At 38.0% G+C, this 12,938-nt stretch overlaps 1 protein-coding gene across 1 annotated transcript in view; it reads left to right on the top strand.

Moving 5' to 3' along the window:
* Positions 1 to 12,938, top strand: part of ITGBL1 (integrin subunit beta like 1) — a 156,497-nt gene that overhangs the window by 133,854 nt on the left and 9,705 nt on the right. The gene's annotated exons all lie outside the window — the stretch shown is intronic.

The following is a 12,938-nucleotide window of genomic DNA, read 5'->3' as shown; positions in this document are numbered from 1 at the left end:
GGTATTTTAAAAACAGGTGAGTAGTATTTGTTCTAAATGCTCTCTTTCTAGATTTTATTTGGTTTATTTTTAAAATTACTCTTTGAGTCTTAGTATTAACAAAGTAGTTGGTATGAACAATGACACATTTTATTATATTCGTTATTTCTATGTAAGAAAAAACCATATTGCTTCATAATCTTTGTGTACATAAAAAATTCCAACTACAGGAAATATTGCTTCAAGGTCTCTGCCATGCAGAATGTAGGCATATATGGAAAATTTTAGTTTGAATGTCTAACCAGCCATAATAATAGTTTGTAACATTCAGTGTCATTCAATAATACGAATGTGTAGATAAAGAATAATTTGAAATTTAATTTTGTTTAAAGGACATGAAAGCAGATAAAAGCACTGAAAAACTGGGTCATATTTGTTATAAATTAAGTAGCTGGGAACCAAAATTCATCATCTTTCATGATTAAAAACATCTCTTCTGTTTATGTCATTCATATTTTACATTATTTGATGACAATGCTTCAATCTTAATACTGCTAATTATATTGCACATTTTGGAAATTATAGACAGAGATTCCATTCTTCCTTATTAGGAAGGATACAGTGATAATTTTAATTTTTGTTGCTGGCTAGAGCACCTCACACTTAAATGAATAATCACCTCAACACTTGAGCCAGTGTCCAATTTTTCACTGTGCAGGAGACGCTCTATGTCACACTCTTACCTGAATAAACTCTCTCCTTTAGTCTAAATAGCTTTGTCCAAAGAGAACGGCAGAAATTAGTTAATTAATTTAAAACCCATATGCTTTAAGCTTATTTTCCAAATTTTGAAAAAACAAATAGAAAGGAAAGCCAACTCATGAACTTATGAATCAGTTGTAGTCTCAAGCAAGCTCAACTTCTCCACTTTCATTCAAGCTAGTAGTTTAGTTACTAATGATTCTCTGCAGGTGAAAGGAATTATATGGGAAAATGCAATTCAAGTGACTGTGCCCTGTTTGAAATTGCACTGCACAGCATCTGTTGACAAGGCCCACCCTGTGATTTTTGCTGTTCCAAATAAGCTGAGCTTATTCCTAATTCTTTCCCCAAAATCGTAGAATAAGTGCCAAATCAGGAATCCTGTTATCCTGGGCTTTCTTGTAAGTGAAGGGAGAGGAGGAAGCATGGCATAAGGTGATGATTAAATCCACCAAGATCTGAGCTGACCTCTGAAGTGCCTGTAGGGAGTCTAGAGCATCTTTGCTCACTCACAGCTGTCTGAACTTGGTGAGGTGAAGCTGGTCTCTAGAGTTTTAGTCTTCCCAATTAGAAGTCATGCCACTACTAATACCGTCCTCTAAAAATTGTTGGATTTCTGTAGTAGATCTGTTGGGATTTCAGTGGTAAAAAATTGACAGATTTTTTTTTCATATTCTTGATATTTTATTTCTTGTTCTGTCTATTATATTTCTAAATATAATTTGAGGTATTTTTATACTATTCTAGATTTGGTTGTAAGCTACTCCTTGAAACGTGTTCCTATATTATTGTTATTGCACGATCCCATCTGCTTTCATTCTTTTACAGCCAAGAACTGGTTTCCCCTTCCTTTCTTTCTGTTCTCATGCCACACAAGTGTTTCTTTGTTTGCACTTGTATGGTTCTTCCATGTGAAGTGTGCTGAGATTCAAATTAACAAACAGAGATGTCTTACTAATCACTCAGTTCTCTTCCATACACCACTTTTCCTTCTCTTGGCTGCTGGAGCTCTCGAGTGGCTCCTTCCTTCATTTCCCCTCTCTCTCCCTCTCTTTCCTTCCTTTTTTGTTTTTCTTCTTTTTTTTCTTTTTTTACTTCTGGCAGATCCTGAAACCTTATTTTCTTTGACCATCCAGTGGCCATCTGTGCTTCTGATCCACCTGCCTCAAGAGGCCACCACCCACCCCAATAACTTAAGGCAGCACCTGTTTAGGTGTAAGTACTGAGTACAGGAATGTTTATCTTCAGAGAGTCCCCATCAGTTGCAGCTTTCTGTTCACTCATCATTTAGCAAGTGAATTCCCCTCACCTTCCCTCACCTTCAAACTCATATAATATGAGTTTATCTTTCACTGTGGCTTCCACCAACATTTTCATTGAAATGTCTCTTCCCACAGTTTCTGACCAAATGTAGGAATTTCTGTCACTGTTATCCTTTTCAGATCTTCAGTAGCCTCTGGTGTTACTGATAAGCTTCAGCCCTACTCTTTACTAATTGTCTGATGTTTTGCTTGGCTATCACTTTCTATCCTGACATTTTGAATGTTTCCTTTGATAGACAGTATTTCTCATATCTCCCTTTTTAGGAGATTCTACCAATTTTAACCTTATTTTCTTTCCCCTTTTGCAACTTATCTATTCACAGAACTTCTCTCATTAATTTTGCGCTAGTGGCACACACATCTCTCTTCCTTTTGGGTTTGTCCATGCTTCCATCTCAGCCTGAACCTCTTGACACCTCTTGCTGAACTGCTTATTCCTTCCTCTTTCCTTCTCCTCTTTTCATTACTATTTTTCTACTGTTGTTGCTACCTAGGCAATCATTGTCAGGACATGAGCCCTTGCTAGTAACTCTTGCTTCAGAGAATTGTAAGCTGGACTCTGTGAATGTGCAGGGTCTGACAGTGAGCACTGAGTGCCTGTAAAGCACAAGGAAGGAAGACCAGTGTTTTCAGATTAAATGCATGCTGAAATGAGAAATGTGAATGACAACCTAAATGATTTGAATAAGAATTGTTACTGGCCTCCTCTGACCAGCAGAGATTGATTAATAGCTTGCTTTCCAGACCAGCTGTCCATGCAATGGTAGAAAGACATGAGGCGAAAGATATGATAAATTAGGGTACAACTGAGTGAGACCCTATTACCATGTTTCTGCATGACTGTAGTGAGTCATTCACTTAAAAATTCAGCTGTCCATCATTACAGTACCAGGAATAGAGACATTACGTCTCCACAAAGACAAAGGTTGCAGAAGGACTTGGCACAGATTCTGCAGCACTCTGCTATTAGAAATGGATTCATAGTATCATAGAATCATAGAATGGTTTGAGTTGGAAGGGACCTTTAAAGATCATCTAGTTGCAACCCCCCTGTCATGAGAAGGGACATCTTGCACTAGATCAGGTTGCTCAAAGCCCCATTCAACCAAACCTTGAATACTTTCAATGACAGGGCCTCCACAAATTCTCTGGGCATCCTGTTCCAGTGTCTCAACACCCTCATAATACACAATTTCTCCCTAATGTCCAATCTAAACCTACCCTCTTTCAGTTTAAAGCCATTGCCCCTTGTCCTGTCACTACAGGCCTTGGAGAAAAGTCTTTCTCTATCTTTCTTATAAGCCCCCTTTAAGTATTGAACGATAGCAATAAGGTCTCCCTGGAGCCTTCTCTTCTCCAGCCTGAACAACCCCAGCTCTCTCAGCCTTTCTTCACAGGAGAGGTGTTCCAGCCCTCTGACCATTTTTGTGGCCCTTCTCTGGGCCCGCTCTAACAGGTCCATGTCTTTCTTGTACTGGGGACCCCAGAACTGGATGCAATACTCTAGGTTGGGTCTCACGAGAGTGGAGTAGAGGGGGAGAACGACCTCCCTTGACCTGCTTGCCAGGTCCTTCCTTCGTCTTCCCCTTCCTTTGTCTGTGCCTCTGCACAGAGACTTAATATGCTATGGCTGGAGGAGGTTGTCTCATGCAGCCTTTTTGAGATTGGTATGTTCTACCTAAAGGCCCATTCCCTACAGTTTAGTTTTTATCAATGATGTAAGATTTGCCCAGGTGTGTTGCAGTGTTGATCCACAGCAATATTTAACATCATGGGTTTTTTTGGCTTTACTTGGTTCTTCGAGTCTTTCATGTGCAAGTTAAGTTTTTTTGGTGCACACACATGACTAGAGAATCACAGGTTTGCCAGCCCAAGTTCTTTCTTGGCACGGCTATGTCACTGATGTACACCAGGCTTGATATTTACTTATCTTGTATCCTGGTGAGAGATACTTCTCTCTCTCTCCTCTGAGGTTATAGCTGTGCTGCTAGCTGCAGATGTGTCCTGAGCTTTCAAGTGTTATTTGTCCCCCTACTGTGTCCAGTCATGTTTTTCAGTTGATGTCATCGTTGGCTGCTCCACCTCACTGGGTTGGCTGTTGTCCATTACGTTCTGTTCTCTTTCAGAACTGAGGGCAGGCAGGCAACAAGAATTCAGGACAACAGTAAAGATCAATTTGAAATTGATTTGATAATGCTCTTAACTCCATTCATTTTGATTTGTTCTCTGGACCATTATTGGCCTAGCTGTGAGTTCTTGTCACAGTGTTGTGGTTTAACCTCAGTTGGCAACTGAGCACCACACAGCTGCTCGCTCACTCCTCCCCCTCCCCCGCCGTGGGATGGGGGAGAGAATTGGAAGAGTGAAAGTGAGAAAACTCGTGGGTTGAGATAAAAACAGTTTAATAATTGAAATAAAATAATAATAATAATAATAATAATAATAATGTAATAATAATAATAATACACAAAGCAAGTGATGCACAATGCAATTGCTCACCACCTGCCGACCGATGCCCAGCCGGTCCCCGAGCAGCGGCCCCCCCAGCCAGCTTTCCCCTAGTTTATGTACTGAGCATGATGTCACATGGTATGGAATGTCCCTTGGGCCAGTTTGGGTCAGCTGTCCTGGCTGTGCCCCCTCCCAGCTTCTTGTGCACCTCCAGCCTTCTCAGTGGGTAGAGCATGGGAAGCTGAAAAGTCCTTCACTAGTGTAAGCACTACTTAGCAACAACTAAAACATCGGTGTGTTATCCACATTATTCTCATCCTAAATCCAAAACACAGCACTGTACCAGCTACTAGGAAGGAAATTAACTCTGTCCCTGCCAAAACCAGGACACACAGCAAAGTAGCAACCATTGAAGGAATAAAACAGAAGCCTTTTTGGGTCCTCTGCATGCTACTGGTTGGTGCAGGATTATGCTGCTTAAAAACCCTACAATAAAAACAAACCCAACAAAAATAGTAAAAAATTGGCTGAAGCTCCACACAAGTTCTTCACTAGAGCTACTAGCAGATGTTGAAACTCATAACAGGTAACTCATAGCAAGGCCCTTACATATTTCTAGGGATGCTTCCATTTTGTTTTATGTCAGTATTTCAGTCTGTGCTTCATATAGTGGGCCACCAATTAGATAATCAGCTTTGATAAGACCTTTTAATATTTAGTCATGGATGTTTGCACTGTCCTCAACACTAAGAAACAACTAAGCCTCTGGTCATCCCAGTAAGCCAGTTCTTTGACTGGTAACAATAGAATATTTCGAGAAATCTGATTTGTTTATTTTTATTGTTTTTATATTGTTTATTTTATTATTTGTCAATTTTCAAATTCACTTTGATGACTTTTTAACAATTTGTTTTGGCCACGGCACATCAAAATATAATCCTAACGCTGTAGGAAATCCAGTTGTGTAATGGCATGTCACATCCTGTCACATCAAAGAGTAAATGCAGCTGTATTTTTGTTTGTTTATACCAATGTTTTTGGTAAAAGCATTAGTTCTCATTAGTTCAAGATTCTGGTTGTAGTATAAAGACTTGTAAAAGCTGGAGGAGCTGATTTATTATTGGAGGAAATGCTAAGGTAATTAATATTTCCTTCCTTATTCAGGTCTGCCTTCACACCTCTCTGTCCTCTAACTATAGGAAACCAGCGCAGCAAAACTCTACATGAGACGTTATGGGAGGGAAAGTTAGTAATTTTTTAATAAAATCTCCAAGTAAATTAATTTTCACCACTCAGACACATTCTCTCATTGATTTCATTCACTCGCATTCTCACACCCACATACAAGCATCAAAGTGTCTGGATTTAGGTAGTTTGGTCATGATCACTTGTATGTGACACAGAAGATGGACAAGAGATGCCACCCATCAAGTTCTCAGTACGTCTTTTTGTTTCATCTTGACTGAAAACAACAACAAACTGGTTTTTAGACGTCTTTTGTATCATTTAGGACCCAACAGTTAGGATGATCCTTTTGACTCATGATTTTGCTTACTTTCATCTCTGTAAGTTTTAGGCAAGTCTGGTGCCTGTTGTCTGTGCTTCCTCATTTTTGACATTCTTAGGACAATGCTGTTCTTGTCTCACAAGGAAAGGAATGACACAAGTTATGTGCTGTGTCTGTGTTGACATCCTTTCTTGTTGAGCATACGGTCTTCTGCTGACAAGTCATCATGAAAGTCATCATACCATTGTTTTAAGAGACTGCAGACCTTCTGGTTTTGGCAAAATAATACATTACTCAGTTTTACTGCTGTGAATGTGTTGTTGGTTATCAATACAGGTCATGTTTTTAACCTCATTCTGGTGTTTCTTCTGGTGCTTACTTACACATTTCCATTCATACGACATTCACACCAGTCTTAATATTTCCAGTGTAAGTCTCTATGTACTGGCAGAGAACAAGGGAAAAGCTGTGGTTTATAAGGTGTGCATAAACTTAAAGCCACAATTCCCAGCTTTTCAATGTTTTAAACTTTTACAACAGAGACAGAAGCTTCCACATCACATTCTTACAATTAGTGAAGGATTCTAGGATCGCATAGCCATCAGCAGGATGTACAGTGGAAGTGCTCCCTCTTAAAAGGCTGGTATAACTTGCCCCTAATTGCCATGCTCCTTTGAATATAAATTCTTCATTACTATCCAGCCAGGCTAAGTAATTTGATTCAGAGGAAGTATTGCCTTTCTTTCTTTTTTTGGAATATAACTATGTGTTATTATATGATAAAGATATAATAATTCACAGAAACTGTGAATTGTTTTTTATGAAAGTTCTAGGTCCATACTGCAGAAATCATGAATGACATTTATTTGTCATCTGTTCAGTGAAGCAGAAACATGATATTTTCAGATAGCATGTTCTTATGAGGACCAATAAGACGATAACGATAAAAATGGGAGAGTTATGATTAATGATATGCTTCATTAAGCAAAGATAAGTAGTAATATTATGGTGCAGTTTCTGTTGGACAATTTCCTCATTTCTTGCACTAATGTTGCTTCACAGAAACAGAAGTATATAGGACATTTATGGAACTCTCTAATATACCTAATATGCAAATTAGGAGGGAAAAATAATACCAGCCTATCTCCCAGCCGAAGACAGCTTTTGGCACTGACTGGTTTGAAAACTCAGAAGTATGAATTCGACTCCTGACTCTACCATGGCTTCTCAGACTACATGGGACATCATTTCAAAGTCTTCAGTTGCCTAAAATTAGACACCTTGTCTGAGTTCTGATGCCCAAGGCTACCCTTGCCTGACCCCAGCTTGGCTCCACAAGGACACAGGGGTGCCTGCATAGCTGCCGCCATCACGAGGATGTCCTTGATATCTTAGGGTATGTCAAATGGCACTAGGCATCTGAATTGAACCCTTAATTTCTCTGTGGTTCCTGTTACGCTAAAATAATAGTTTATTTCCTACCCAACAGGTTTTTTATCTTTTCTATTGAAAAGTCTTCAGAGCAGGGACCATGTTCTTGTGACTGAGGAATCTGAAATACATATAATTGTTACAGAATTCACTAGACATTTTTATACTATTTAATAGAGCATTTTGATTATGGTATTTGCTATTGAAAAATATAATTGATTCTCCAGGGTAAAAAAAGTTCAAACACATGCTTACTGGGTAAAACTAGTGCTAAAAAAAGTTAAAATGTCTGTATTAGGTAGTGGAGAGATCAGGGTCTACCTTGGCATAAAGCTAGTGTGATTTAGAGTTTTATTTTGACAACACTAAGTAGAGAGTTAATGACTCAATGCCTGTGTCCTTGCACTTAACTACTTCATCCTAGCTCTGAGGCACATCCAGGGGCAGCAATAGGTAAACTCAGAAGGATCAGTAGGTATTGCATTAGATATGAGAGTGACTAATGTAGGCAGTACAGGTATTAATGTGTATAGTATATTCTGTATTAAATTAATTTGATTTTACTGAGCTAATTTTACTTTCCTAACTTGTCTTTTAAATGCACTACCGATTTCTGTCCTGGTCACCCAGACATTTCTGCAAGTGTATAAAAAGTTGAGCCTTTACACAGATGCACAGACAACATAGTATGTTTAGCTTTTCAGATAGCATAAAATATGATTTAGGTTTGTAAAAGCATTTTAATTTAATCTTTCTGTTGAAATGAGCAGTAAAGGAATTGCTAACGCATCAACTTTTAAGTTGATTAATAGATATTAATTTGCGAAGCCAAAAGGGGCTTATATGTTGAACCTTGTATATTAGGCTATAAATAGCTGTTACCCTGTACCCAGGCTTCCCCCATGTTGAAGTCTGTGTACTGTGTGCAACTAAAGCCTGCCTCTGAGAAGGCCATGCTCTGAAGACTCTAAGACATGTGCAGCCCATGCCAACATCACTAGAAAGTTTGTTCCAATAGTCATCATCCTTGTTTGAAATGCTGTTTAATTTCTCAAATGAGTTTATCAGTATCAGCTTTTCTCTCTGGTTGTTGCTTTGTCTTTCTCTGGTAGTTTGAGAATCCCCATTCTAGTACCTTCAAAGAAGGTAGTTCAGATCCTGCTGAAACACTTCTTAGCCTTTTCCTCCCCCCACCCCCAATAGGCTAAGCAGATACAGATCTTTGAAGTTCTTTCAACAAGACATTTTCTCTGCCCTTTGAATTCTTTCTTTGGAACCTTTTGGGACTCTTCCAAGTGTTTCAAAATCTCTTCAAACAGGGATATCACAGTGAGTTGCAGGACTTTAATGTCCATCCCATCAATGCTCTAAACATTCCTACTGATTTCTGCTCCTACTCGCTTCTCTCCTGTTACATGCATATGAGGATGGCATTAGGCCTTTTCACCGCGATGTTTCACTTGAAGTTTTTACTGAGCTGCCTACCTGTTGTGTTGCTCAAACTGAAGCCACAGTCCACCTTTATTACACTTGGACGACACCAAGCGACCCATAATGAAAATATAATAGACAATCAGTATTTCGCTTCACATTTATATTAGGTTTCTTTAACTACGGTTGTCACAACTGTTCCAGTCAGTCTTATGGCATTCTCCTGGTATTCAATAAAAATAAAAATAAAATAAAAATCAGTGATCCAGTAATGTTTTTACCAACTCTTTTAGCATATTTGGGCAGGTTAATGAAGCCCACTCATTTAGAAATATTTCTCCCAGATAGATGTTGTTTAATGTTCTCTTATGTTAATAATATAATGGAAAGTGCTTTACTTATAGTCCTGTAATAATTTCTATTTAAATACAGAGAGAAATATTTGTTTCATTTACTGTATTGTTTTAAATCAGGGATCCTGCATTATGCTGAAATTTTTCATATTCCTAGTACGCTTTTAAAACTTCTAATTTTTCATCCAGTTATAGATTTTTGGGTTTGGGGTTTTTTTTTCCTATTATGTCCATTTCATTCACAACAAAATTCCTCATTTATATTGATTGCTATCTATTTCATCTTTCTTTCTTTGGCTGTACAGCCTTCTCGTTCCTAACTCGTAGCATCTCTCCACCATTAGACTTGGGTGGACTTCTCTCTTACTGTGGAAAAATGTTGTTGGACTATCAGATAAATTCTTCATACAGGACAGTCAAATTCATATTTTTCTAGCTGAAGATTTTTTCCCCCCATTTCTGGTTAATATTGACTTTATTATATATTTATTATGTTATATTATTTTGAGAAACTTGTTCTCCTGAGCTGCCAAATTTCGTTTGGGGCTGGCCTCAGTTTGCCCTTCGTGAATATCATCTGGTTATAATCAGTTAGTCTACAAATATGAACCAGCTTCTTCTGCAATGATTACTTCACCGTTTTCATCATGCTGACATTCCCATGTAGTGGTGCCTTTTGTATTAGAAAATTATTATGCAGGTTTTTGAGGAACTCTGACGACAGTTGCATGAGTAGTCCTAAACTGAAGTTCCCCACAACCAGAGTTTTATTTCCTGGCATGTTAAGAAATAATTCATCCTGGTGTCCGGTTTGATTTGGTTTGATTTGGGTTATAATGGACCTCTGCTAGTAATCTGTCACAGCTTTCTTTGTTACTGCATTCATATTTCACATTTAAATCTTGTAGTTATTGGATTTATTGATAATTCTAAACAAAGTGACAGCATCTTTAACATCATCTTTTTCTCTCCTTTGCCTCTCCCCCATCACAGTCTTTCTTCTTGGTTGGAGATTAATGTTTAAAACATTCTGTTATATATTTAAATGTTCATTAACATAGATTTTTATGATTGAAGTTCTATAGTGTCGGAGCCATTGCAATATGCAATTTGTTTGTGATTTTGTGTTTTGTGTTAAATCTGAATTGATGATAGACCAACACTTTCCAGTAAATCTGCTTAATCTGAATAGTTAAATCAGTATTTTATCATGTTAGCCAATTCAGTTGGGCTGGACTTCTTCAACTAGATACTTTTCTTTTCCCCTTTGCTCTATGATTGCTGTATTCTTGAATTTTATACTCTATGAAGAGAATTATATTCAGATCTAAAAGGAGCTATGAGCAAGAGCAGCACCTTTTTGTTGCTGCTCTTGCTCACAATTTTGACAGTCTGGGATTCATTGGAATGAAACTGGGACACTTTGAATATAATTTGAATATTACATTCAACTGAAAGCAGTTGCTTATAATGTTTTGGCCTTTCCTTTCAGTTGGCTTGTTTGGACATCTTCAGACAAATGCAAAGAGCCTCTGCAAGGAGGATATACATAACTAAACCATATAAAGCAGTTATTCACAGGCTAGCACACACAGAAGATAGCTAGGAGTTAACAAGCATTGGGCTAAGCACTTGCATACTCACCACCCCGATAGATGAGGCATCCAAAGAGGTGCAGCTGCCCAACCTGGTGTCAACTAGGAGTAAATATTGTTTTGGTAAAATGGATTACTTGAGACAAAAGAATCCTTTATGTTTTGAGGATTTTTTTGGAATAAAGGAGGAGAGGAATTGTCATCTCAGAAAAATGCATGTCAAAATTTTATGTGTTAAACTGTAAACTCTGCTTTAAATTAATAGATTATTCATTACCTTTTTATTTGACTTGTGTAAAGGCTTTAGAGACATGATCAGTCTCTGCATTCTATAAATCATAATGACTGTACAAGAAAAATGATACAAAATTATTTTCTCAGTGAAATCAGCATGGATTTCTTACTATTTGTTGCTAAAATGAGTACAAGTATTTGTATCCCCACAAATAATTTTCCAACACCAACATCCAGTTATATATTTTGCTCTTCAGTGGTTGAGCTATTCTCAGATCTAATCTATATATTACTAAGAAAAAATAAATAAGGCAGATAAAAATGCGCTGACAGAAGCTTAGCTATAGTAAGTTAATGTAGACAACTGCATGCCATCTACCTGGAAGGAGCATATGGGAAAGTATATATGCTTGTTTTCTACCTCTTGTATGTTGGTTTGTGGTATAGTTGTTCTTGTTTCCCAATCTAACACAGAAGCTAAAGTAGCATCAAGCTTCTATTGTCGCTAGTTATCAATTTGTAATAGCTGATATATGTTAAATGCATGTATGTAAATTCATAATTGTTGAATGTCACTTGCGGAAGTGGGGAGGAATATTGTCATAAGACTACATCATTGTTACTGAGCATTTAAAGTTGTATGGGTAATAAGATTTTAAAAAAAAGATCAATACACAGTCTGGGGTACAAAAAATTATTCTGAACATTTTGATCGCTGTAAATGACAGCTCCAAGAATTTTGAGCTTCCAGTATTTTCTAATTTAAATTAGTGAAGTATTTGGCCATCAGTAAAACAAGGAATTCCACTTACAGCAAACTACGAGGTTTGTCTCTCCTTTCAGCTTCTACCAGTGCTGCCTCCCAGTTTACAATGTCAAGTTGCACTGTTGCCTCATAAGAAGCCCACAAATTAGAAAAGCAAAATCGCTGGTTTGCTTTTCTGCATCCTACAGCTCAATGCTTTGCCAAATACTCCTACTGTTTGTTCCCTTCTTCCCAGCCCATGCTCCCAAATTATCTCAGGCCCCTCGTTTCCACTCCCTTGCCCTACATAGCAGATAGGATAGGACAGAAGTCACTGGTATGTGTAATTTGCTTCTTTTAAGCCCAGTAAACTGATTAGCTAAGGAATGATTTCTGCTGCAGAAATATTATTCAAGGCTGAAAAGGGAAATTCTGGCTCAGACACATTTCTTTTTCTTCTATTTCCCATTTCTGTATTCTTGTCTGGATTTGTTGTCACTTTTCCCTTCTTCCTGGCCAGATTTTCCCCTCAGTTTACTATTCAACATATTTTCCTTTTTTATTAATCTTTGTATAAATAATTCTCAAAAATTCAATTTCATCTTTCTTTTTTCTCCTGTTTTTAAATATCGATTATAGCTTCTAGGCTATAATCTTTGACCCACGTTCTAGCGTTTCTTTGACCTTTCCCTCACTTGTCATTACCTTCCTTCTTTCCCTAACATTTCAGAGTCGATTCCTCTCCCCTTGCCCTCTATTTTATGTTTTTTCTCATTCCTGTTTTCTTTCTGTCTTTTCATTTCTCCCTATTTTCCCCCCTTATTCTTAATCATCTTTTGATAGCTATGTCCTCACTACTGTATTCTTCTTCTGCCTGTCCATCTTCCCTCTCACTCAGGCGTCTTGTCTTGATCTAGGAATTGAAATCTATGTGTCCCTGTGGAGAGAGCCCACCACAGTAGCCTGCCCATTCTTCTTTGAAGTCCTGCCTTGGGGTCATACAAGCTTCTGCCCTGGAGAATGCTCTAGTCTCTTCCTCCTTCCTGCTCCTCCCTCAGCATTTCACTACAGTATCAGGAGTGAAAGTGCCAAACCTTTTAAACTGCTGAGCTGGAACAGCTATGACTG

Source organism: Aptenodytes patagonicus, chromosome 1 (assembly GCF_965638725.1).
Source record: "Aptenodytes patagonicus chromosome 1, bAptPat1.pri.cur, whole genome shotgun sequence".
Classification (NCBI taxonomy): domain Eukaryota; kingdom Metazoa; phylum Chordata; class Aves; order Sphenisciformes; family Spheniscidae; genus Aptenodytes; species Aptenodytes patagonicus.
This window is presented reverse-complemented; position numbering and strand designations above follow the sequence as displayed.